We start from the raw sequence: 25476 nt of genomic DNA on the forward strand, positions 1-25476 counted from the left end.
TCCATGTTTTTGGTAAAAAAAAAATCCCAATGAGTGTATTGATTGCTTTGTGTGAAAGTTATAGCGTCTACAAACTATGGTATAGATAATGGAATTTACACAGCTTTTACTTTGACTACCCATCACATTTCTTGAGTTGCTAAAATACCAGGATAGCACAAACACCCCCAAATGACCCCCTTTTGGAAAGTAGACACCCTAAGCGGTCTAAGAGGCATGTTGAGTCCATGGAAGATTTTTTTTTTTTTTTTTTTCCACAAGTTTTTGGAAAATGACAAACCACTTTTTTTTTTTTTTCTTTTTTTTTTTTTTTTTACATAGTTGTCATTTAAATGATATATTGCTCACACAAGCCATGGGTATATGTGGAATTACACCCCCAAATACATTCTGCTACTTCTGAGTATGGGGATACCACATGTGAGACTAGCCACTTACAGGAGCCTGAAATCCAATGACCACTTTGAAAGCCCGAAGGTGCGTAACTTCCTCATTTCACTTCCTCACTACCTATCAGTTTGGGAGGACCTGAAATGCCAGAATAGCACCAAACCTCCCCAAATGACCCCTTTTTGGAAAGCAGACACCCCAAGGAATTTAAAAAGAGGCATGATGAGTATGTCTCATTTTTTCTCACAAGGTTTTGAAATCTACAAAAAGAGAAAATTTCTGTTTTCTTCCTTCATTTTCCAAAAACTTGTGGCCACATACAAGATCTGCAAAATACTCACCATGCTTATCAAAATTCCTTGGGGTGTCTACTTTCCAAAAATGGGTAATGGGGGGGTTGGTGCCATCCTGGCATTTCGGGGGCCTCTGAAACTGTGATAGGTAGTCTGGAAGTGTAATGAGGAAATAAAGCCCTTTAGAAGAATGTAGGTGCTTATTGGATTGTGGGGTCCTGTACTTGGCTAGACTGCCAAAAAGTCTCTCACATGTGGTATCCTCATACTTGGGAGAAATATAATGTATTTTGGGGAGTAATTCCACATATACCCATGGCATGTGTGAGCAATACATCGTTTAAGTGACAATTTTGTGTAAAAAAAAAAAAAAAAATGAAACTCTTTGTAATTTTCCAAAAACTTGTGGTAAAAAAAAAATTCTATTGACTCAACATGCCTCTCAGCAAATAGTTTGGGGTGTCTACTTTCCAAAAAAAGGTCATTTGGGGTGGGGGGCATTTTATGCCCAGCATTATAAGTTTATGCCACACATCATTCACTCTTCTAACCACCTGAAGACCAAGCCTTTTCTGACACTTTGTTCACATGACGAAAATCAATATTTTTTTGCTTGGAAATTACTTTGCACCCCCAAACATATATTCTAAAGCAGACACCCTAATAAATAAAATGGTGGGTGCCTCAATTCTTTATCACATAGTACTCGTGCAGCGATTTTTCAAACGCAAATTCTTTTTTTTTTTTTTTACTTTTAATGCACCAAAACACACCATATTGGTCAATTATTTGATGAAATATTAATGATGATGGTATGCCGAGTAAACAGATACCAAACACGACATGCTTTAAAACTGTGCAATGGCGACAAACTGCTTATGTTTTTAATATCCATAGGCAACACTTTAAAAGCCTTTACAAGTTACCATTTTAAATTTATAGTGGAGGTCTAGTGCTAGAATTACTGTCCTTGATGTGACGTTCGCAGAGATACCTCATATGCATGGTGCAACCGCTGTTTACATACTGGCACGAGATCATCGCTCGCGCACATGTGTGGGGGACCGAGGGTGCTTTTTTTTTTTTTTTTCTGTTCTACACTGTCCTTTTAATTTTTTTTAATGCTAGGGAATTTAAATATCCAATATAACTTCAATGGGCATTATCAGATATTCTTTTTTGAGAAATCTGGGTTCTATCAGACTATAGATATCTCCTCTGCTCTTACATTATCTAATCTCACCAAGATCAGTGTGATCAGATGCTTTCCCAATTTACAAATGGCGCTGTTTATATTCTGCGAAACTGAAGTGATTAAATGCTCGTAGATTCCGATTTCTTAGACTATAGAGATGATTGGCACCATACTGGTCTCCAGTCAGCTCTATGGTCAGCTGGCAGATTCACTGCATTCTCAGGTTCCCCCAATGGCACGGGACTGCCTGAGAAGGCTGTGGAAGGGGGCGGGGCAGCTTCTCCCACTGCTTGTAAAAGCAATCCTGCAGCTAATAAGCTACTAGGATTGCTTTTACATGAAAGCCGATTGCCGGCTAAAAAGATACCAGGATAATGCCTGGTATAACCACTGAAAGTCCATTGATGTACCAGTATATCGTTGGTCCTTGTTGGGTATATATGCTATTTTTTTTTTTTCTTTTTTTGTATGCAGCCTGTGGGCTAAATGAAAGACGAAATCTCTGCCAGAAAGTGTGTGGTATGCCCACCATTAGCATATACAACCCTGCATCCACCCACTTCTAATGGTGGGTACACATAAAATGTTTTTTGTTTTTTTTTTTTGCCATTTAGCCTGTGAACGAAAAAAACAGAACTTAACAGATTCCTCTATTCACATTGGTCGATATGGATGTAGAAATCTGCCAAAAAATTTTTTTTTTTTTAAATATATACTGAAGCATAGGGGCCATCTACCCACTGGCCACCCCAGGCCCCCATATGTGCTCTTTTTTTTTTTTTTTTTTTTTTTTTTTTTTAACTGTGGATGAAAAATCTGGGCAGCACAGTGGCTAAATGGTTAGCACTTCCGCCTGGCAGTACTAGGGTCCTTGGTTCAAATCCCAACCACGGCACCACCTGCCTGGAGTTTGCATGTTCTCACTGTGCCTGCATGGGTTTCCTCCGGGTACTTTGGTTTCCTCCCACACTCCAAAGACATGCGGATAGGTTAATTGGATCCTGTCTAAATTGTCCCTAATATGTGTATTATGAATGTGAGTTAGGGACCTTAGATTGTACGCCCCTTGAGGGTTAGGGACTGATGTGAATGTACAATATATAGGTAAAGTGCTGCGTAAATTGATGGCACTATATATATAAGTACCTGCAATAAATAAATAAAATAAACAATAACAGCACTGCGCACACCTACTTATGTATATTCTGAGAGCAAGACCCTGTTGCTGTCAGAATTAACAAGTTGGTGTTGCAGCTGGTTGGCATTCCTGCAAAGAAAACAGCAATGATTAACAATACAGTTAACCGTAGAACAGTAACGACGACAAAAAAAGTTTTGGTTTTTAAAATGTATTTTTTTGGACTTGTAAATTTTAATTTTTTATGTGTTTTTTATTTTTTTTACTTTTTTGAATCAGATTGTAGGGTCTCTCAAAATGCTATAGCAAGTTTCTTGATTACATAACTTCTTTTAAGACCCTGTGGAAATATGTGCCCTGAACTGTGCGTGCTGTACCCTATACTAATACTCCATTAGTGTGTGGTAGCGGCAGAAGCAGGCCTTGAGGCAGAGACCAGGTTGGCCAGGACAGGAGGGACAAAAAAAGTAGGTGTCTTGCCTAATTCCATGTCTGCTACAGACACAGCATCTTTTTTGGGGTGTCCTTTGAGTTGGGGTACCAGGAATGGCATCGGGAAATTGGCTGTCATGCAGCCGGCTAACTGCATCTGTGTTGGGGGTTTTGGCCACAGCACCTTCTTGATACAAAAGAGCCGTGATCTCTTCCTGGAATTTAGGAAGGATCCACTTTGTCCAGTTGCTTTTGTAAAGCACAAAAGCATTATATAGAGCCAATTAAAATAAACACACTTTTTTTTGTACCAGCGTCTGATTTTTCAGGAAACTAAGCTTCATCATCTGGTCATTGAAGTCCACCCCTCCCATGTTAAGGTTATAGTCATGGACACAGAGTTGCTTCTCAACACCAGCTGCCTTGGCAATTTGGATGGTCATGTCTGCATGAATGGAAGACAGGATGAAAACATCCCGTTTGTCCTTCCACTTCACTGCGAGCAATTCCTCATTTCTCAAGCAGGCTTTTTCCCCCTTTCTAAAATGGTTATTTACAAGCTGTTGGGGGAAGCCTCGGCGATTAGGTCACACGGTGCCACATGTGCCAATTCCAAGATTGTACAAATGTCTAAATAGTGGCACGCTTGAATAAAAATTGTCCACGTATAAGTGGTACACCATGTAGAAAAAGGATGACGCCAAGTCCCAAAATATCTTGCCAGTGCTCCCCATGTAGTCTGGGAATCCCGGGGGGGCTCCACGTTACTATCTTTTCCCTCTTAAATCTGAAAGTTATATGTATAGCCTGTTACCTTCTCACGGGTCTTATACATCTTGACCCCATATCTGACACGCTTGCTGGGGAGAAATTGTTTGAATGTAAGGCAGCCAAAAAAATTAATGAGGGACTCCTCAACGCAGCTGTTTTGCTGGGGAGTATAGACATCTGCAAATTTTGGTTGTGATTTACGAGGGGCCAAATTTTGTGGAGCCGGTCAAATTTAGGGTCACCGCCAGGATGACCGTGCGTTGTTGTTGAAATGCATAAAACGCATTATACTCTCATATCTATGCCTGGCCATGGCAGCAGAGAACATGGGCATATGATGAATCGGGTCTTTGGACCAATACAACGGCAATTCATTTTTTCAGTAATGCCCATGTTGTGGATTAGGCCCAAAAAAACTTTAAATTCAGAAACCGTAATGGTTTCCATGCCAATGGTCTTGTAAGGTTTGCATTTGGGTTGGCGGTGCTAAAATTGTTGTGCATATAAATTGCTTTGATCCACAATCAATACATACAGATATTCCGTGAAAAAAAACGCTCCCAAAAATCAAGGGGAGTAGTTTCATTTGCTATTTCCACCTGAATTCTTGGTTGGGCAGTGAATAGGGGGGGGGGGGTATGTGTGCTGCCGAATTTGTGGGCTGCCAATCGGGATTTTCAATCACATCCGGAAGGGTACTAGGGGCTCTACGGGCCTGTGTACAAATTCTTGGCTGCAGGACACTACTAGTGCTCGCCAGTGCACCAGCTTGTACTGCACTTATGGGACTTATGCCCCTTGCCTCCTTATGGTTAAAAACCTGGGCAGGAGATTCGGCGTCTAAACTGTGTCTTTGTGCCTTTCCCTTCTCGGGTGACAATCTTTTTGGGCCAGGATTAGAAGAAGCTTTAGAGCATACGGCCGACAAAGAGCCTTTCCTGAGAATAAAAAGGTTTACCCCAGAAAAAATTTTAGGCCAAAATCGCAGATGCCGCAGGTTAGGGATGGTCAGTCCAAAAAACACTGGATGGGACACAAAAATAGGGGAAAAGGGGGATTCTATTCAATCCTCCTCAAGGCCCCTCCAAGTCGCAATGACTTGAGCATCCAAGTGGAGGGAAGACTGGGGACCTTTCTCCCTCAGTGGGAGTTAATCTCCCCGAACACCTACGTTCTAGATTTAATACGGAGGGGTTACAGTTTGGAGTTCGACTCCTGTCCCCTGAACAGATTTTTGGTGACCAATCTTCCCAAGGACCAGAACAGGGCTCAGGCTCTGTGTGGCCTAATTGGGGATTTGGTGGACTAGCAGGTCCTAGTTCAGGTCCCTGAGAGCAAACAGGGAATGGGTTGTTATTCCCACGAATTTGTGGTAGGAAAACCCTCGGGCAAATTTCGCCTAATTTTAAACCTACACCCCCTAAATTGGTCACTGAGGTACAAGCACTTTAGGATGGAATCGATTGATTCTGTAAGAAATATCGTTTTTCAGGATTGCTTTATGGCCACATTGGATCTGAGGGATGCGTATTTCCACATTCCCATTCATCAGGCAAGTCGGAGATACCTGAGGATTGCAGTAAATATGGGTTCACAGATCCTCCACTGGCAGTGTTGGACCCTACCCTTTGGACTAGCCTCAGCGCCAAGAATTTTTACCAAGGTGCTGGCAGAGGCCTTAGTTCCCCTAAGGATGAGGTCTATTACCATCATTACTTATTTGGACGACCACCTCTTTGTGGCCAAATCTTACCAGCTGTTGGCCAAAGAGCTGCAGGTGGCTCAGGATTTCCTTCAGATCCTGGGCTGGCTCGTAAACGAGGACAAGTTATCTTTAACTCCCTCCCAGAGAGTAGTCTATCTTGGATACGAGATCTCGTTGGTGGAGGAGAAAATGTTCCTTCCTCAGGAAAAATTTCACAGGATGGATCACTCTGGCAGAATTGCAATGCAATCTGTCGATGTCAATAAGAAAGGTTTCAAGGGCAGTAGGTCTCATGACTTCTTGTTTCACAAGGCTCCACCAGTGGCCTCTTCAGGCTTTCCTTCTGAGGGTTTGGAATGGAGACAGGTCTACCTTAGATCTAGCAGTCCAGCTCCCGTCCAGCTGATAACAGTCCAAAGGGCATTGGATGCGTTTGGAACTAAGCTATTGGACCTACAGATCCGGTCGGACAATATGACTACATTGGCATATATCAACAAACGGGGGTGCGTGAAGCTCCTCTCTGCAGAAGATTACAGGCAGCACTCTATCCTGGGCTGAGCGAAATCTGTTTTCGGTTTCTACCATTCAATTGAAGGGGTCGCAAAACTCCCTAGCGGACTTCCTAAGTCGGCGGCCAGTCAGTCATGATGAATGGTCTCTCAACTAGGTGGTCTTTCTAGATATACCTCTCAAGTGGGGCATACCGGAGGCCGATCTTTTTGATACCCAGGAAAACAGGAAGGTCAGACAGTTTCTCCCTAAATCCACGAGAGCAGGCTTTGGGGGTGGACGCCCTGACGAGTTCATGGGATTTCAACCTCTTGCGCATTCCCTCCAGTGAGACTAATCCCAGCAGTCTTGCAGAAGTTTATGGGGGAAAAGACGGATCTCATTCTGATAGTGCCCTTTTGGCCAAAAAGACCCTCGTTTTCTCTTGTGAACAGTCTTATCTCAGCTCCCCCATTTCTACTCCCAGAGGGAGGATCTGATTTCTGAAGGTCCTGTTCTGCATCCTCGGATCAGAACCTTGACGTTGGCGGCATGGTTTCTGAAGAGCAGCTCCTGAAAGCTTGGGGGTTTTTAGACACAGTGATAAAAACTCTGGTAAACTGCTGCAAGTCAGTAACCAGAGCCATTTATGTGAAGATCTGGAAGAAGTTCAATTCTTGGTTATTAAGTAAGCGGGGGGGCCCTCCAGATATTCCAGCAGTTTTAGACTTCTTTCAGGCAGGGGCGGATCGGGGACTCTCGATCAGCAACTTTTAAAGTGCAGGCTTTGGCCCTCCGTATTTTTCTTCAGGCCCCCCTGCAGTAGGATCCCTTTTGTAGTGGATTTTTTCAGGTCTCTCTCAAAGTCCAGACCGGTTAAGGTCAGGTCTTGTCCAGTTTGTGATCTGTCCCTAGTCCTAAAGGCTTTGGTCCTTGGACCCTTTGAACCTCTGGAAAAATCTTCTATAAAATGTTTGACTTTAAAACCATCTTTTTGGTGGCAATCACGTCAGCCTGTAGGGTGTGTTGCAAGCACTCTCCGTTAGGGAACCCTACCTGTTTTTGAGGACAGGGTCGTGCTCAAAACAGATGCAGGTTTTCTCCCTAAAGTGTCCTCCTTTCATAGGTCCCAGGATATAGTCCTACCGACCTTTTTTGTTGTTCTCCCAGCAGTAGGGAAGAAAGCTTGAATTTGCTTGATGTAAAAAGGAGCCTTATAGTATATCTCAGTAGGTCCCGGGAATTTAGAAATTCGTATTCCCTGTTTGCATTTGGAGGAGCAAGGAAAGGTTCCAGAGCATCCAAGTCCACTTTAGCTAAATGGATTAGATTAGCTATCACAGAATCTTACGAAACATTAGGGATTCCTCCCCCATTTGTTAATGGACACTCAACTAGATCCTTATCAGCATCCTGGGCGGAGAGAGCTGGGGCTTTGCCGGAGGAAATATGTAAGCCAGCCACCTGGTCCAAGTTCTCTACCTTTTGTAAAGCATTATCGCCTGGATCTCCTATCAAGGAGCAGGCATTTGCAAGTTCCTTCAGGCAGTGGCCCCGCCCTAAGGGGTAAGTTCTTGATTATAGTTTCAAGGGGCTGTCCTGCAAGACGCTGGGAGAAAACCAGAGTTAGCCTTACCAGTAACTCCTTTTCTACGAGTCTTCCAGGACAGCTGTGATTTCCCACCCTGAAGATGAACAAGTGATGTTTATGTGGTTACTTAAATGTTTGTGTCTGTGTCTTCTGGTAGTTCTCTGGTAAAACTGGGGATGGAAGCCTAGAGGTTTGCCTTTTAAGGTGTGGGGGATTGCGTGTTTCCTGACCCGGAGAGAGGAGCTCTACGTCTCAAGGGGCTGTCCTGGAAGACTCGTAGAAAAGGAGTTACCGGTAAGCCTAACTCTGGTTTTCTCATTTCGTCATAAATTTAGGCCAAAATGTATTCTGCTACATGTTTTTGGTTAAAATAAACCAATAAGTGTATATTGATTGCTTTGTGTGAAAGTTATAGCATCTACAAACTATGGTATAGATCAGTTTCTCAACCTTTTTTCAGTCAAGTTACCCTTTATAATTAGATGGTCCCGAGGCACCCTTTAAAATTATGGACAGTCTTGAGGTACCCCTAGACTGTCCATAATTTTAAAAGGGCACCTCATTCTAAAATGTGAAAGTATTCTAATAGTTTTATATAAAGCAGCAGAATCCACACACGTAGGACACCCAACATTAGAGGTGATTTATTCTTCCAAAGCAAATACACTTTTGCAAACTGGTACTGACTAGTATTCCAGTGTTTCTCTTCTCCCTCAGCTTTTCTCCATCACTGAGCTAATGTGACCCCAACACTGATGGAGAGTGGCAGGGGAGGGTCAAACTAGGATGGTATGCAGGAGGCTGACATCCTCCTTATCAACTGATGTCATTGGTTGTCAGGATGTCTGTGGCTAGAAAGTCGTAATGGTGTACAATGAAAGCCTGTGGCTTTGTGTAACTAAAAGGCAGGCTTGTTCTACCCACTGGCTTGTATACACGTTTTGGACAATTTTTAGACAATTTGCCAAGGTACCCCTGAAGAAACCTCAAGGCACCCCAGGGTGTCTGGGCACCCTGGTTGAGAGAGGCTGGTATAGATAATGGAAATTACACCGCTTTTACTTTGACTGCCCATCACATTTCTTGAGGTGCTAAAATACCAGGACAGTACAAACACCCCCAAATGACCCCTTTTCGGAAAGTAGACACCCTAAGCTACCAGCTGAGAGGCATATTGAGTCCATGGAAGATTTATTTTTTTTCCATAAATATTTGGAAAATGACAAACTTTTTTTTTTTACACAAAGTTGTCATTTAAATTCTTTCTCTCACAAGCCATGAGTATATGTGGAATTACACCCCAAAATACATTCTGCTACTTCTGAGTATGGGGATACCACATGTGTGAGACTTTTTGGGAGCCTGGCCACATACAGGAGCCTGAAATCCAATGACCACTTTGATAGCCTGAAGGTGCGTAACTTCCTCATTTCACTTCCTCGCTACCTATTACAGTTTCGGAGGCCCTGAAATGCCAGGATAGCACCAACCCCCCCGAAATGACCCCTTTTTGGAAAGTAGACACTCCAAGGAATTTAAAAAAAGACATGGTGAGTATTTTGCAGGTCTCATTTTTTTCTCACAAGGTTTTGAAATATAAAAAAAAAAAGAAATGTTTGTTTTCTTCATTTTACAAAAACTTGTGGCAACAAACGAGATCTGCAAAATACTCACCATGCTTATCAAATTCTTTGGGGTGTCTACTTTCCAAAAATGGGTCATTTGGGGGGGGTGGTGCTATCCTGTTTTTTCAGGGCCTCCGAAACTGATAGGTAGTCAGGAAGTGTAATGAGGAAATAAAGCCCTTTAGCCTCCCTAGAAGTCTGATTATGTCAGTATTTCTGTGCTCAAAGCGGTATATGGTTTTCACTGGAAATATGTTGGTTTTTTTTATTGTAGGCCTGTAGTTCTTAGGAATAACTCGCTGAAATCTGTCCGAGCAAGAGTCTAGTAAACATCCCAGGTATGATAAAATTTGAGACCCGAAATCATAAATTTTAATTATCATAAAAAATAATATAATACATTTAATTCAATAATGTAATCAAACTCAAAACACTGAAATTTGAAATAGAGCGCCAAGTTCGCACATCACTGAGCTTTTCAGTGTCTGACGAATTTCCCCACGAATCATTATCACTCAATTCTGCAAGTGGTTCTAATTTACTATCACTGGTCTTAAACCACTTTTGACCTAAAGGGACGCTTTTTGGACGCCATGGACGTTTCTCAGTTTCCAGGCAGAAAGAACGGTAAAAATGCAGGCAGGGCACAGGACAAAGCAGTAGGGACAAAATGTATGTGCAATGGTTTGATACAGTAATGTAATACTATCAGATTTTAGTGCATTGAGTGTCAAATTTTTGAAATTCCCGCCGGTTCCGTCCCCTGTACGTCCCGACGCTTGCAGGGAACGGAACCCGGAAGATGGATGTCGGCATCAGCTGGAGGACATGGCCGGGGATGCTGCAGGGGGGACATCGCAGGACAAGGTAAGTGCTCGAGGGATCCCAGAGCAATGCTGCAGTGTAATCCCGAGTGTTGCTTGGGGTTACCGCTTCTGGTACTGAAACTTAACCCCGAGCTACACTCCGGAATACTGCCAGGGAGGTTAAAAGCCTGAAGGTGCTTATTGGTTTTTGGGGTCCTGTACTTGGCTAGACTGCCAAAACATCTCACATGTGGTACCCCTATACTTGGGAGAAGTAGCAGAATGTATTTTGGGGAGTAAATCCACATATACCCATGGCATGTGTGAGCAATAAATCATTTGAGTCAATTTTGTGTGTGGTAAAAAGTCATTTTCCAAAAACTTGTGATAAAAAATAAATTCTTCTATTGACTCAACTTGCCTCTCAGCAAATAGTTTGGGGTGTCTACTTTCCAAAAAGGGGTCTTTTTGGGGGGGATGGTATTTTATGCCACACATCATTCACTCTTCTAACCACCTGAAGACCAAGCCTTTTCTGACACGTTTTGTTCACACAAAAAAAGTATTTTTTGCTAGGAAATTACTTTGAACCCCCAAACATTTTTTTTTTTTTTTTTTTTTTTAAAGCAGGCACCCTAGTGAATAAAATGGTGGGTGCTGCAATTTTTTTTAAGTCGTCATACGCTCGCAGCGATTTTTCCAACAGATTTTGTGCAAAAAATACTTTTTTTTTTTTTTGTTCTAATGCACAAAAACACAATATATTGGTCAATTGGTAAAATATAAAATGATGGTATGCTGAGTAAATGGATACCAAACATGACATGCTTTAAAACTGCACATGCCCCATGCAATGACGACAAATTGCATACATTAAAATCCATAGGCTTTTAAAAGCCTTTACAAGCTACCATTTTAGATTTACAGAGGTGGTCTGGTGCTAGAATTACTGCCCTTGAGCTGACGTTCACAGCGATACCTCACATGCATGGTGCAACCGTTGTTTACATACTGGCGCAAGGTCAACACTCACACACATGTGCGGGGGGCAAGGGTGCTTTTTTACACTGTCCATATTTATTTTATCACATTTAATGCTATCACAGGGAATGCAAATATCCCCTATAACTTCAATGGGCATTGCCATATAGTCTTTTTTGAGAAATCTGGGGTCTATCAGACTCTAGATATCTCCTCTGCCCTTACATTAACTAATCTCACCAAGATCGGTGTGATGTAGATGTTTTCCCAATTTACAAATGGTGCTGTTTTTATTCTGCAAAACTGAAGTGATCAAATGCTCGTAGCTTCCGATTTCTTAGACTATAGAGATGATTGGCGCTATTCTGGTCTCCAATCAGCTCTATGGTCATCTGGCAGAAACACAGGCTGCATTCTCAGGTTCCCCCTGTAACTATCATGCACACAGGGAGAGGCGCGGTTCTCCATTTTGCTCCAAACTTCTGCATTTTGGTATTTCTCTTAAACTCCTATGCAACCACCTGAGGGGGGGGAGGTGTCGCAATCGTGCACACCAGAGCCAGACACGACCCTGTTAAGAAATCTTAATGTTCTCCCTTCATTGCCCCTCCCTCAGGAATGCAATCAGTGTATGATGCTGAGCCCCCTGCCTAACAATCCTCTGCCCAAATAAGGTAATTGGCTTGTCCGTTGTAAGAAGATACCAGTTGATTTTGGGTAGAAAAGAGGCTGTTATGCTTTGTGTGTAGAGAGAGAAGCGAGTATCTCCTGCGTTTAACATCTCGCAGAGAGAGAAAACAAAGTCTTGCTGTAACATTGAAACTGAGTGCGAGACCAGAAATCCCTTTTGAGCTCATCAGACTTGAAACTGCTTAACCCCAGGCATCTTTTTGGGCAAATATTTATCTAGCTAAACTTCTTTCTGTTATCTGTTTGCTGTGCTGTTGTGCTCTGTGTGTATATGTATGTATGCCTGCGTATGTATATGTGTGTGTATGTATGTGTGTGTGTGTATATATATGTGTGTGTGTGTGTATATTTGGTTACATCTTTTCCTGTAAATATTTTTATTGTACCCTTTTGACCTTTTAGTAATAATTCTTACTTTCTGAAAGTGTTGAACTGTTTCTATAGCTCTTTAATGTAACTTACGAATAGCTGCCGCTGAAGAGCGCTACTATGAGTGTTTAACCCTCTGTATAACCGGTCTGTGGAGATAGCAGTATACCGATGATTAACCAATCATCCTAGTGTATTGCTGAAGTTTCCTCTTTCTCTGTACAAAAAGGAGGTGGTGGCAGTGTGAAGGGTTAATTGGGTAATTGACCTGATCCAGTAACAAATGCTCCCAGGCTGCAGGTACATCGATTGTGGTCCAATTAGCTGGAAAATCATTGTGCAGGGTGCAGCTGGGCGTGGCATTGTTACGCACGTGACATCGCGGTTTCAGATTGGCTAGTCCTTCGGTCATGAGTTTGATGAGAAGGTCAGGGGTTTGGCGTGCGGTCATCACACCCCCAATGGCACGGGACTGCCCGAGAAAGCCGTGGAAGGCAGCGGGGGAGGGGGGGCATCATCTCCCGCTGCTTGTGAAAGTAATCCTACAGCTAATTAGCCACTAGGATTGCTTTTACATGAAAGCCAATCATCGGCTGAAAAAAACCGGGACCCAGTGATTGATGGCCGAAATGCAAAATCACGTGTATATATACGTGATTTTGCGCAGCGGTGCCGCCCTGATGCAGTAAATGTACTGTAGCTGGTCGGCAAGTGGTTATAATTGTATACACTCGTGGAATGGTGTCAAACTACGGAACTTAAAAATCTCCATGGGTGACACCTTAAAAATTTCTACAGGTTAGCAGTGTAAAGTTAGAGCAGGTCTAGTGCTAGAATTATTGCTATTTCTCTGCCGTTCGTTGCGATACCGCACGTGTGGTTTGAACACAGTTTACATATGTGGCCTATCTATGTGTTCACCACTGTGTGAGCACAGGGGGCAATTTTTAAACTTTTCATTTTTTTCGTCAGCCCACTGGGTTTTTTATGCTATCCCTTTAAAAAAATTAATCACTTTTATTCCTATCACATGGAATGTTTGCATCCCTTGTGACAGAAATATTTAGTGACAGGTCCTCTTTACGGACAGATGTGGGATGCAGCTGTGCATCCTTGCCCTGGGCGCTAGATGGACCTGTACCAATACAAAGTCTGTCTGTATATCCGCAGCCCAAATGCTCCCCACACCTTCCAGACACCCCCCCCCCCCCACTATACAACTTGGGAAAGGGGCTTGCTGTAGGACAGATTAGTACCTATGTACCACAGTGAAAAGTGAGTATGGTGAAATGAGGCTGAATATTGATTTCATATTCTGCGCCTCCTTGTGTGTGCGTCTACAGATCCACAACCTTCCAGGTATATTTTCTTCCCTCCCCTTCTTGCAATGTCTCCCCACAACCTTCCACACAATGAACCTTCCTTGTAGGCAACCTTAGAGTGGAGATCTACCTGAAGAACATGGAAGAAGTCAAAGATCACACTGAGCACAGTGTCACCTTCTCACACTTGATTTAAACATTTGATTGCAGAACTAACGTGTTGCAGTTGCGTGCATTTCATGGCAGTCATGGGTTTAAATCAGGTGGTGAGGAGGCAACATATCACCTCACCACCTGTCGAACGCACTCGGCTCACTTTTCATAGGTGTAGCAGGCACTACACCTTTGAATGAGCCCTTAGTTGCATTTGGCAACAGCACCCATAGTGCTCGTTCACATATGAAGTTGGGGGGTGGGGGTAAAACCCTGTGGTTGAGTTGCGGTTTTACTGCCCCCCAATCTCTACCCCCTTTAGCTGCTGAGGCAGCAACCAAATGTGAACATGTACCGCAGCAGGAATTAAATCCCCAGTTGCTTTTGGTGGGTGCTACTGCCTGCTAATTGCTACCCATTCATGTAAATGGGGTCACTCTGCAAGCGCCTCACAACTATGTGGTTCTTCAAGGTTCAAGGGGTTAAAGCAGGTGGTGAGAAAGCAACACAACGCTGCCAGGTTTTACCCCTTGTTTGCTGTACTGCACAAGGTTGCAGGGCACTTGCAGAGTGGCCTCCTTCACTTGATGCTTGGCAGATGCTACATTCACCAACCATGACAGGGTGCATAACTCATGCTGCTACATGTGTACATCCCTGGTCACTGCAGCTAAAAGGGCTGCGGTTATTGTGGGGGTGGTTAAAAACGCAACTATGGGGTTTTACACCCCCCCCCCCCCCCAGCTGCAAATCTAAACTAACACTTACTGTTCTGAGCCTCCTATAAGGCTGCTCTCACATTGATGTGCTATGGTTTACTTGCACCGTGGGTGCAGTTCATCTGCAACTTTCCTGCGTTCGCTGTGCTTTGCTATAGACTTCTATTATATCCTGCAGGTGTGGTACACTTTCTAAAAGTGCTACAAAACTCCTCCATGCAGGAGTTTTGGTGTGATTTCAGAAAGTGCACCAAAACCGCAGGATATAATAGAAGTCTAAGGCTAAGCACAAGAAAGCTGCAGTAATACTGCACTTGCAGTGTGGGCAAACCAGTGTGTCAGCGTGAAAGCAGCTCTGTACTATTATGCGCAGTGTATTGCTTCACACTGACCTAAAGATATCATCTTTCCTGCTGATGGCACCACTCTGGAGACCGCTAGCCAGGGTAAGAGGTGGAGTGTAGTTGGTATCACCCTGCATGTGACAAGAGCCAGCACTACAGAGGAGGCATTGGCTTATGTGGCTCTTGCTCCCTACTACAGCTCCAACTTTACAAGTAGTCCCTCCTGTGACGGTCGCGGCGTCAGACCACCTGCCCTTCTCACCAACTCGTGACCGAAGGACTAGCCAATCTAGAACCGCGCTGTCACGTGCGTAACAATGCCATGCTCAGCTGCACCCTGCACAAAGATTTTCCAGCTAATGGACCACAATCTATGTACCGCAGCCTGAGAGCAATTGTTACTGGGTCGGGTTAATTATGCAATTAACCCTTCACACTGCCACCTCTGCCTTTTTGTACAGAGGAAACTCGCCGATATTGGCAATAACACTATGATGTTGGAATAAGCGTCTGTATACACACTGTCACCGCAGGTAGATGTATGGAGAAGTTTAAAAAAAACACACCGTAGCGCTCTTCAGAGACACTGATTCTTAGTTTGCATTAAAGAGCTTCAGAAACAGTTCAACACTTCTCAGAAAATAGGATTTATTACTAAAAAGGTCAAAATGGTGCAATATAAAAATATTAACAGAAAAAGATGTAGCCTATATATTATATAAATACAGAGAGCAATACTACAACAGAGATAACAGAAGTTTAGAGAGGTAGAATTCTTGCCAGAGTACTTGGTTTAAGCAGATTCAAGGGTCCTGAGCAAAAGGGTGCCTTTTCTCCCAAAGTTAGTTCCTGATGTTAAAAAGGGCGAATTCTTCAACTTATTGCCCTCAAGCATAACAGCCTTTTTTTTAGGAACCCAGCAGGGTGTCTGCTTACAGCAGAGAAACAATCGCTTCATTTGGGGAGCGGTGTTTAGACGGGGAACTCAGGATATGACCAAATCCCTCAGTTTATATCGTGGTCAATAACCTTCCATAGGGACATGTAGCATCCTATCCACTGGTAGGATAATATGCAGAACGATATTCTGAACGTCCGGACATCAGATATGGTATATCTGCCTGTGACGGTTCAAGAGATATCGCTTTCTGCTCTCGGGTAGACGTAATCTAGGGGTGTAAGATATCGGGCAACTTGCATTAAACTGAGCTATCCGAATATATGCTTTGTTCGATTGTATGTATTCCCTATTTTAAGTTATGAAAAGTGTGGTGTTTTTTTTTTTTTTTTTTTAATGGGATGTATGTTTTACGGCTATTCTGGAATGTTTTTGAAGTCCAGTGACTGACGGGTTTATGGCTTTATGATTAGCTTCAGAGCAAGAGTTTGCCAGACACCCTGGCATCAGCTAACTGGGTTTACAACCATGAAGGATATCAAACTGTATCCTGTGCACTCCTGAACCCAGCACACAGGGACCACGTGTCACTCAACAGAGGAAGGGGGGAGCTGATTTGGTGTGAGAACTGATACAAGATGGAGGGTTTTTGGCAAAATGGAGGTTCACATCCATATTTGTGTGCACATTTGCTACACCTCCGATGCCCTGGGATGGTGGGTCAGCAAGCCAAAACCGTGATCTACCAGTCACCTGGCCACAATCTACTGGTTGCTGACCCCCAATGTACACTTTAATCCTCCTTCCCCATACTCTAAGCCAGGGTTTTGCAACTAGAGTTCTTCCAGAGTTTGCTAGAGGGGTGCCTTAAGCAATGGACAGTTTCTGCCTCTCAGGGTCCCACTTACACCATAGATCTTTCAAGCTATCTATAAGGGGATAATTCCTCCCAATATTCACATGTGTAAGGAACATTCTTCCCATTGACCATCACATTAATGCAGTTGTTTCCAAACCGTGGCCCTTTGCCTGTATCTGGCCCTTGGGGCACTATTTCTCTTTGATAAAAGGCATTATTTCCTCCTACTGACACCAATGAAGAGGCATCATTCTTTTCACCAGCACTGAGACATAAATCTCATTAACTAAAACATTGAGGCCCTATTTCTTCCACTGACACAAGCGATGGGCCGACATCAGAGATGGGGCACTATTCCTTCCACTGATACCAATAATTGGGCACTAATCCTGCCACTGATGGAGAACTATTCCACCCTGTGATAATTGTGCGCACAGATATGGACAATGACAACCATATTTTGTATCAGTCTCTGCAAATATCATTCTCTCTCCCTCCAGTCCCCCTCCCCTTGCAGGAATGTGGTCTGTGTGTGTGCTGAGTTCACAAGTGCACAGGGCACAGCTAATGGGCTTCATGGTTTTAACCCCAATTAGCCTGGTTCCAGGATGTCTGATGCACACTTTCATCTGGCCGGGTCATAAAACTATAACTCAGTCCTTCACTTGACATGAAACCTTATCTCAGAGTGGCTGTAAAACTTATATCCCACTTGAATCACTTTTGCCTACAAATTCATAAATCCCGACAGGAACAAGGTACATTAAAACAAAACATATATTCAGATAGGTCATTTTAATACAAGTCACCTGATACCTTACACCCCTAGGTAACGTCTACCAGTGAGTAGAAAGCAATATCTTTTTATCTGTCACAGCCGGATATGTCATATTTGGTGTCTGGACGTTCAGAATATGATTCTGCATATTAATCTACCAGTGGCTAGGCTGCTACATGTACCTATGGAAGGTTATTGACCATGGTATAAACTTGGGAGGGATTTGGGTCACAGCCTGGGTCTCCACCTAACACCCCTCCCCAAATGAGATGATTTGCCCTTGCCTTCAGTAGCCACCCCCTGCTGGGACACTAGAAAAGGCTGTGGTGCCTGGAGAGAGGTATGAAGAGATTCTCCCATCAGGAACCATCTTTGGGAGAAAAGGCAACCCTATTTTGTTCGGACCTTCTTAAACTTTTCTTTTATCTGTTGTGGTATTACCCCCCCTCTCGTGCTCTCGCGCTCATATATTACAACTTTTTCTGTACATACTTTTCTTGCACCTTTTTAGTAATAAATCCTATTTTCTGAAAAGTGTTGAACTGTTTCTAAAGCTCTTTAATGCAAACTAAGAATCCCTGTCTCTGCGGAGTGCTACTGTCTGTTTTAAAACCTTTGCATACATCTGTAACACCCTAGTGTTACTGCTAAGATTTGTGAGTTTCCTCCTTCTCTGTAAAAAGGCGGTGGTGGCAGTGTGAAGGGTTAATTGTGTAATTAACCTGACCCAGTAACAATTTCTCTCAGGCTGCTGGCACATAGATTGTGGTCCAGTGAGCTGGAAAATATTTGTGCAGGGTGCAGCTGAGAGTGGCATTGTTACACAAGTGGCAGCGCGGTCTTAGATTAGCTGGTCCTTCAGTCACAAGTTGGTGAGAAGGGCTGGGATCTGACGCCGCGCCCGTCACACACCCATTGACACCATTTCTTCCACTGACACAAACGATGGGGCACCATTTCTCCCACTAATACCAATGATGGGTCGCTCGTCCTTCCACCAATACCAATGATGGAGCACTATTCCTCCTCCTACCAACTACAGGCACTATAGAAATCTATTACTCCCACTGGCCATATTGGGTAACCGGCCCTCCTAAAGTTTGAAGGACCATAAACTGGCCCTTTCTCTTAAACTTTTGGAGACCCATGAGCTTATTTATCATAAGTTGTAGATAAAGTAATTTTTAGCAGGGGTTCCCTGAGACTGGAACATTATTTCAAGGGTTCCTCTGTGTTGAAAAGGTTGAGTCTGCTCTAATCACTACCTGCTACATAACCATCCAAATTATATTTTTATACTGGCAGCAGTAGTTGCTGACCCACCCATGACTTTATGAAAAAAGAAACTGTAAACATGTAACAGATCAAAGCTAAAGCAGATGTGACTGTTTATGGCTATATATAATATATATGTGACCACTATGATGTATGCAGAAAAATGGAAACCTTTCGCACTCAGGACACTGACTCATTGTGACCTAAACTGAACCAGGTAGTTTTAAGCCCTATACATATGGGCCGGATCAACAGAAACTAGCTAACATTTGGCCCACGTGTGCATCAGTTTGGCCAGCTTATGTCAAATGGGCATGCTGCAAAACCAGAATCCGATCAGTGCTGGCAGCCAATGGCTGCAAGCACTGACAGGTGTGCTCTGGCAAGGGGAAGGGGGGGGGGGGTGCAGTGGCAGTTCCCCTGTCGGTGGGGATATCTCTGTAATATCAGATAGTACAGTGAGGTCCTCCTGAGCTCTTCAGTTTTTTTTTTTTCGTCAGCCCACTGGGTTAAAAAAAAAAAAAAAAGTGTGTACCAGGCATGTGTTTCATGCAGGAAAGGCTCCTGCAGCATATTAACCACTTGCCTACAGGGCACTTATACCCCCTTCCTGTCCAGGCCAATTTTCAGCTTTCAACGCTGTCAGTGTGAATGGCAATTGCGCTATCATGCAACACTGTACCCATATGAAATTTTTATAACTTTTTTTGAGACAGAGCTTTCTTTTGATGGTATTTAATCACCTCTGGGTTTTTTAATTTTTGCTAAACAAACCAAAAACTACTGAATTTTTTAAAAAAAGTTTTTTTTCTTAGTTTTTGTTATCAAAGTTTGTAATTAAGTGATTTTTTTTTCCTTCACTGATGTGTGCTAATGAGGCTGCAGTGATGGGCACTGATAGGCTGCACTGGTAGGTGGCATTGACAGGCATCACTGATGGGCACTGTCAGGTGGCACTGACTGGCATTAACAGGCATCACTGATGGGCACTGAAAGGCAGCACTCATATATGGCACTGATAGGCTGCACTGGTAGAAGGCACTGACTGGCACTGTTAGGTGGCACTGACTGGCATTGATGGGTGACAATGAAAGGCAGCTCAGATGGGCACTGATATGTTGCATTGATGTGCACTAGTAGGCACTGATGGACACAGGCACATGGCACTGATGAGCACTGATGGCTGGCATTGATGGGCACTGACAGGTAACACTGCTGGGGCTACACTGATCATCAGCGCTCTGATGATCAGTGTACATGTCCCCTCCGAGGAATGCCGATTACCGGCTCTCCTCTCGAGCTGTCAGCATGACCGCTCGTGAGGAGAGAAATGCTGATAATCGGCATTTCCCTATTTACATGTGATCAGCTGTGATTGGACACAGCTGATCACATGACCAAGCTGAAATCTTCGGCCGTTTTCGTTGATTGGTGATCCGCTGTGTCCAAGGGACACAGCGCACCGCCGATTGCCACGCTGTGCGCTTAGAATGGGATCACGTCATATGATGTCGTCCCAGAACGAGAGAACAACCTTGCGCCCGTCATTTCCTTATATGGCGGGCAGGAGGTGGTTAAGATGGCTTCAGCTCTGCTCTCCACCCACAAGAGAGGTCTGGCTATTTTACTGCTAACTTCTTCATTGTGTATTGCAATATGCTACAAAAATGCGGACCAAAATTTTGGGGTGTTGAGATGTGAAAATGCACTGCTATTATGCTGCCCTCTGGAAGTGTCAGGGGCTGCTCATGAGACCCTCTATAATTTCTAGGTTGACCTCCACTAACCCCTCACCACTCTCCATGAATTAAAGTGGTTCCAAAGCCTTGAGGCTTTTTACCTTAATGCATTCCATGCATTAAAGTTGAACTACAGGCAATTTTTTTTTTTTTCTTGGATAGAGCAAGGGAAGGTCATAGCCCCTGTTTATTTGCCAATTGTATCCGATTGGGGAGATTTACCTTCACTTCCAGTCCCAGAAACAAAACCAAGTGAGAGAAAATCCCTGCAAAGTTTTTCCCTTTATTACTTTTTTGGGAACAACCCCATATTTTTTATTTATTTTTTTTACTTCCAATGATAATGGTAAACAGGACAAATAGAGAGCTCCTTAACAGGGGCACAGACAGCGGTGAAAACTGACAGGTATTCTAATCCCTCTCTACTCTACCAAAAACTAAAACAAGTTTTGCCTTTAGTTATACTATAAGGTTGAAAAAAAAAAAAAAAACCCCTATGCCAGAGAATTCCCCTCAGCCCACCCCCTTATACTTGCCTGATCGCAATCCAGTGATGTGCATGAAAGCAATGGCTCTCCCTCATCACTGGGCAAATTGAGAACAGCAGGAGCCATTGGGTCCTGTTGCTGTCAAGCAAGTTCTGTGGTGGCGGGCAGGGCCATACCACCTTGTGTCTATAGATGCACAGCAGGTAAGTATAACCTGTTGTAATAATAAAACAAAGCTTTACAAATACTTTAAGCCTCCTTTCACATGGGGCAGACCCGTCAGCGGATTCGATTGCTCAGTGGGGGATTCTGCCTGCTGAGCAAGTGGATGACAGGTCCGTGTACGCTCCGCCTATGCAGAGCGCACACCCACAGCCCACTGTCTTCTATGGGCTGTCAGATGTCTTGTCCATTTCTATCCGACTGTCATCTGGTCCAGCCAGACGGATGGATAACGGATCACAATCGGTCTGTTTTTAGTGGACAGGATCGGATGCAGGCAGGTGTAAACACACATGTCTGTTTACACCCACTGCTTCATGGAGGGCAATGGTGCATCTGAATGGGCCTGCTTGAAATACTGACAGTCAAACCTGATCGGTCTGCTCATTTTAAAAGTGGCCTAAAAATGGTTTGCCTATTAGTTGGACTTTAAAAAAAAAAAAAAAAAAACTAGAAGCAGGTAAAGCAGTAAGACAATTGTTTTGTTTTTAAAGCGTAAATAAAGACAGCTTTTTTTTTTTTTTTTTTTTTTTTTTTCCCTCACCTTTCAGGACAGCCCCTGGAGAGAGCACAGTTCCACCCATAACACAGGAAACGCCGCAACTTAAGTCTGCCTCTTCCACTATGCCCTCAGTTATGGTGTTTCCGCTGCCATGGTGGAAGCACTGCAGGAACTTAGGTTATGAGGGGACTGCACTCTCTCCAGTGGGGGAATGTTGGTCTTTTACCTCCCAGTTAGATCGTGAGGACCAGCCCAGCTCCTCTGTTTGAGGGGGGTTCCGGCGCCTTTTCTCTCTTCTGCTCGGGAGCGATGACCAGCCCGGGAAGCCCTGCCACTTCCTTTCCCCTCACAGGGGGTGGGTTTCCCAGGGTTCCGGGCCATGGGAAGCTTTCAGGTGGCTTCTGGAGGTCCAACTGGCTGGGGATGCTGTGCTGGTGGGCGGGACTTCTGGCAGACGCATGGTGGCATTGGTTTTGCTGGAATGCAAGGGGAGGAGGTAGGTCACCAGGTTCTTCCAGTTCCAGGTCACCAGCTCTTTGGAGACCGGCGGGAACTTTAAAGGATCACAGGTCTCGGCAAGCTGCACTCTCTGCTGGATGGAGGAGACAGAGGGCCCAGCAATGGCAGCAGAAGCAGGCGCATCATGCAGCAGCATAGCCCAGGTAAGGGGGGTACAGTGGTGCCTTCTATCCTTACTATGGGGCTCCTTTGGTTTTTCTCCTGGTATGTTTTTTTGTTGCCTTCCCTGAGAAGCCTGCTGCTGTGGCACAGAGGTGACTCCGCTCTACTCCACGGCTCAGGGGGATGACTTGGGGGTATTGTGGACCAAGTCTCCCCTTTCTCCTCTCTTTCTCGCCCCCTCTCTCACCACGGGTTAGAAGGGTGGGCTGAGGAGGATCCGGCTGGACAGGAGCCTGATGTGTTTTTTTTTCCTGTTGTCCTGCTCCTTTCCTATATTTCAGGTCAAGGCCACAGTCAAGACAATGGGGGTCACGCCAGTTAAAAGGAAGTTGTCAGTCTTGTAGGAATCCCCTACAAGATGGCCAAAACTGCTTTGTAAAGCATGTGTGGCAGATTTAGTAAACAAAGCATCTTCGCAGCAATGTAGTGACATGTTTGCTTCTGTCAAGAAGGAATTGTTGGAGACTCTGGGTTTAGTCTGATTCTTGGATAAACTACCTATGCTTCACCCGGCTTTGCAACAGAGCACCTTGTCTAGTCCACGGTCGTCCTTTTTAGGCTAAAAGGAAATCAGCGACTCAGATGAGAGAGAGCGTCCTTCCATCACTCAGATTTGGAGGAAGAGGACGGTGAGGAGCAGGTTGCAAGCTCGTCTAGATACAAACTATCATTGGAGGTGGACGACCTGCTGAAAGCAATATATATATACGACGCTGGAAATCCAGGAGGAGAGTGTACAGCTGTCAGTCCACGATAAAATGTACCAGGTCCCGGGACAAGCTAAACAAAGTCTTCCCGGTTCATCAGGTATTATCAGACTCGGTAAAGAATGGGAGGATCCAGAAAGGGGCCCTTTTTTTCCAAATCTCCAAACAGAGGTTGGATGCGGCCTTTTTGCAAGTTTCAAGACGCACTGACTTGTCTTTTGAGGATATGGGCATTCTGAACGATGCAGTGGATAAGAGGGCAGACTCGCTCCTTAAAGCATGGGACACTTCCCTGACCAACCTCAAGCCTGCTATGGCCTCCACGATAGTGGTGAGAAATTAGGAGTACTGGTTAGAACCGCTGAGGGATCATGTCAAGGCAGGGACCTCCAAGTGGGGTGCTTTTGGAGTCCTTCCCGCTCCTTCTAAAAGCCGTAAAGTATATGTCTGACGCATTGGCAGAATCTATCAGAATGACACAGGTCTTCGGCATTGGGCAACTCTGCAAGGAGAGCCATCTGGCTCAAGACCTGGTCGGGAGACTCTAAGGTGAAGTTATGCAGAATCCCCCTTTTGGGGGTCCTGCTGTTTGGCCCAGATCTGGAATCACTGCTGGATAGAATGGTGGATAAGAAAATGGCTTTCCCAACAAAAAAGACTCAACCAGACAGAATTTTTGTCCTTTTTCACAAACCCAAAGAAATAAGGAACAGCCCCAGAAAAGAAATTGGTGTTTATAGGGGTAAAGGGGGGGGGGTGTACTCCTTCAGACCCCCAGAGCGGTTGTCCAAGAGCCAGTGACATCTCTCTTCTGGTGGGAGGGAGGTTTCGGGCCTTCTCACTGTGGGGAAAAAAACATAGTGCCTTTGTTAGAAATATCGTGACCCAGGGGTACAGCTTGGAGTTTTCCCGGACCCCACCAACCAGATTGTGTGACCAGTCTCCCAAGGAGTTGGGAGATAGCCTCAGCAATGACGTCCCTTTTGAAGGAACTGATGCAGCAGGAGGTCATTAGGTGCAAAGGGAATAAGAAGGCCAGGGGTTGTGCTCACATCTTCTTAGTCCAAAAGCCTTCAGGGAAATGCCGTCTAATCTTAAATCTGAAGTTACTGAACGAATCTGTTCAGTACAAGCACTTCCGCATGGATACAATTTTTTTCAGTGAGGAAGCTGCTATCCCCGGGCTTGCTTTATGGTGACTATCGATCTGTGGGACGCTTGCCTTCATATTCTGATAGCACAGTCTACTCAGAAGTTCCTCTGACTGGTGGTCAATCTGGGATCGTCCATCTGGCACCTGCAGTTTAGGGCACTACCCTTCGGCCTGTCATCTTCTCCAAGGGTGTTCACCAAGGTCATGGCAGAAGAAGCACTAGAGTCTAATGTTGAGAGGGATTTCGGTGATGCCATACTTGGGCGACCTACTTACGTTTGCAGAAACCAGGACGCAGGTGCTGTTAGATCTTCAGATGACTCAGGCTCATCTGTGAAGCTTGGGATGGCTGTTAAATCTTGAAAAGTCCAACTTGATTCTAGCCCAGAGAATAAGGTTCATGATATGTCATAGATTCCGTTCAACAGAGGATATTCCTTCCGGAGGAGAAAATAGAAAGGATCCAGTCGGCCCTGAGGCATGTTCCATGAAACCTGTGGGTGTCGGTAAGAGTGGCCATGTCTGTTCTTACGCTAGACATGAGAAGCTGCCTGAGATTTTTGAAAGTGTCAAAGGGGTTTAGAAAGTCAAACTCCCTATTCATACTCTTTACGGGAAACCGCAAAGGGGAGAGAGCCTCCAAGAGTACTCTGGGCAGATGGCTCAGACAGGCCGTCAAAGAACCCTACGGGGCATTAGACAAAGTTGCTCCAGAGGGGGTTGCAGCACACGCTACAAGATCGGTTGTGGCCTCTTGGGCTGAAAAGGCTGGTTTATCTCCAGAACAGATTTGCAAAGCGGCTATGTTGTCCAGTTTTTCCACATTTATACGCCGTTATAGAGTGGATTTGTTGGCCTTTGCAGACCAGTCTTTCGACAGGAAGGTCCTGCAAGCGGTGGTCCCACCCTAAGGGTAAGTTACTCGGTTATCCTCTCCAGGTGCTGTCCTGGAAGGTGAGGGGAGAAATTCTTAGTTAGACTTACCGGTGATGGTATTTTTAGGAGCCTTTCAGGACAGCAGCCTCTAACCCTCCCTTTTTTCTTTACTATGTGTGCAATTCTGTGGTTGGCATGGTATCTGTTTTTTCTGCTTCTGTTTTCCAGCATGTCAGAGGTTACTCAGCTATATCTGAGGGCATAGTGGAAGAGGCGGACTTT

At 44.4% G+C, this 25476-nt stretch overlaps 1 protein-coding gene across 4 annotated transcripts in view; it reads left to right on the forward strand.

The window, feature by feature from the left end:
- HABP4 (hyaluronan binding protein 4) overlaps positions 1 to 25476 on the forward strand; it is a 94781-nt gene that overhangs the window by 917 nt on the left and 68388 nt on the right. The gene's annotated exons all lie outside the window — the stretch shown is intronic.

This window comes from Staurois parvus, unplaced genomic scaffold, assembly GCF_062004578.1.
Source record: "Staurois parvus isolate SC_StPar_1 unplaced genomic scaffold, SC_StPar_1.0 ptg001432l, whole genome shotgun sequence".
NCBI lineage: Eukaryota > Metazoa > Chordata > Amphibia > Anura > Ranidae > Staurois > Staurois parvus.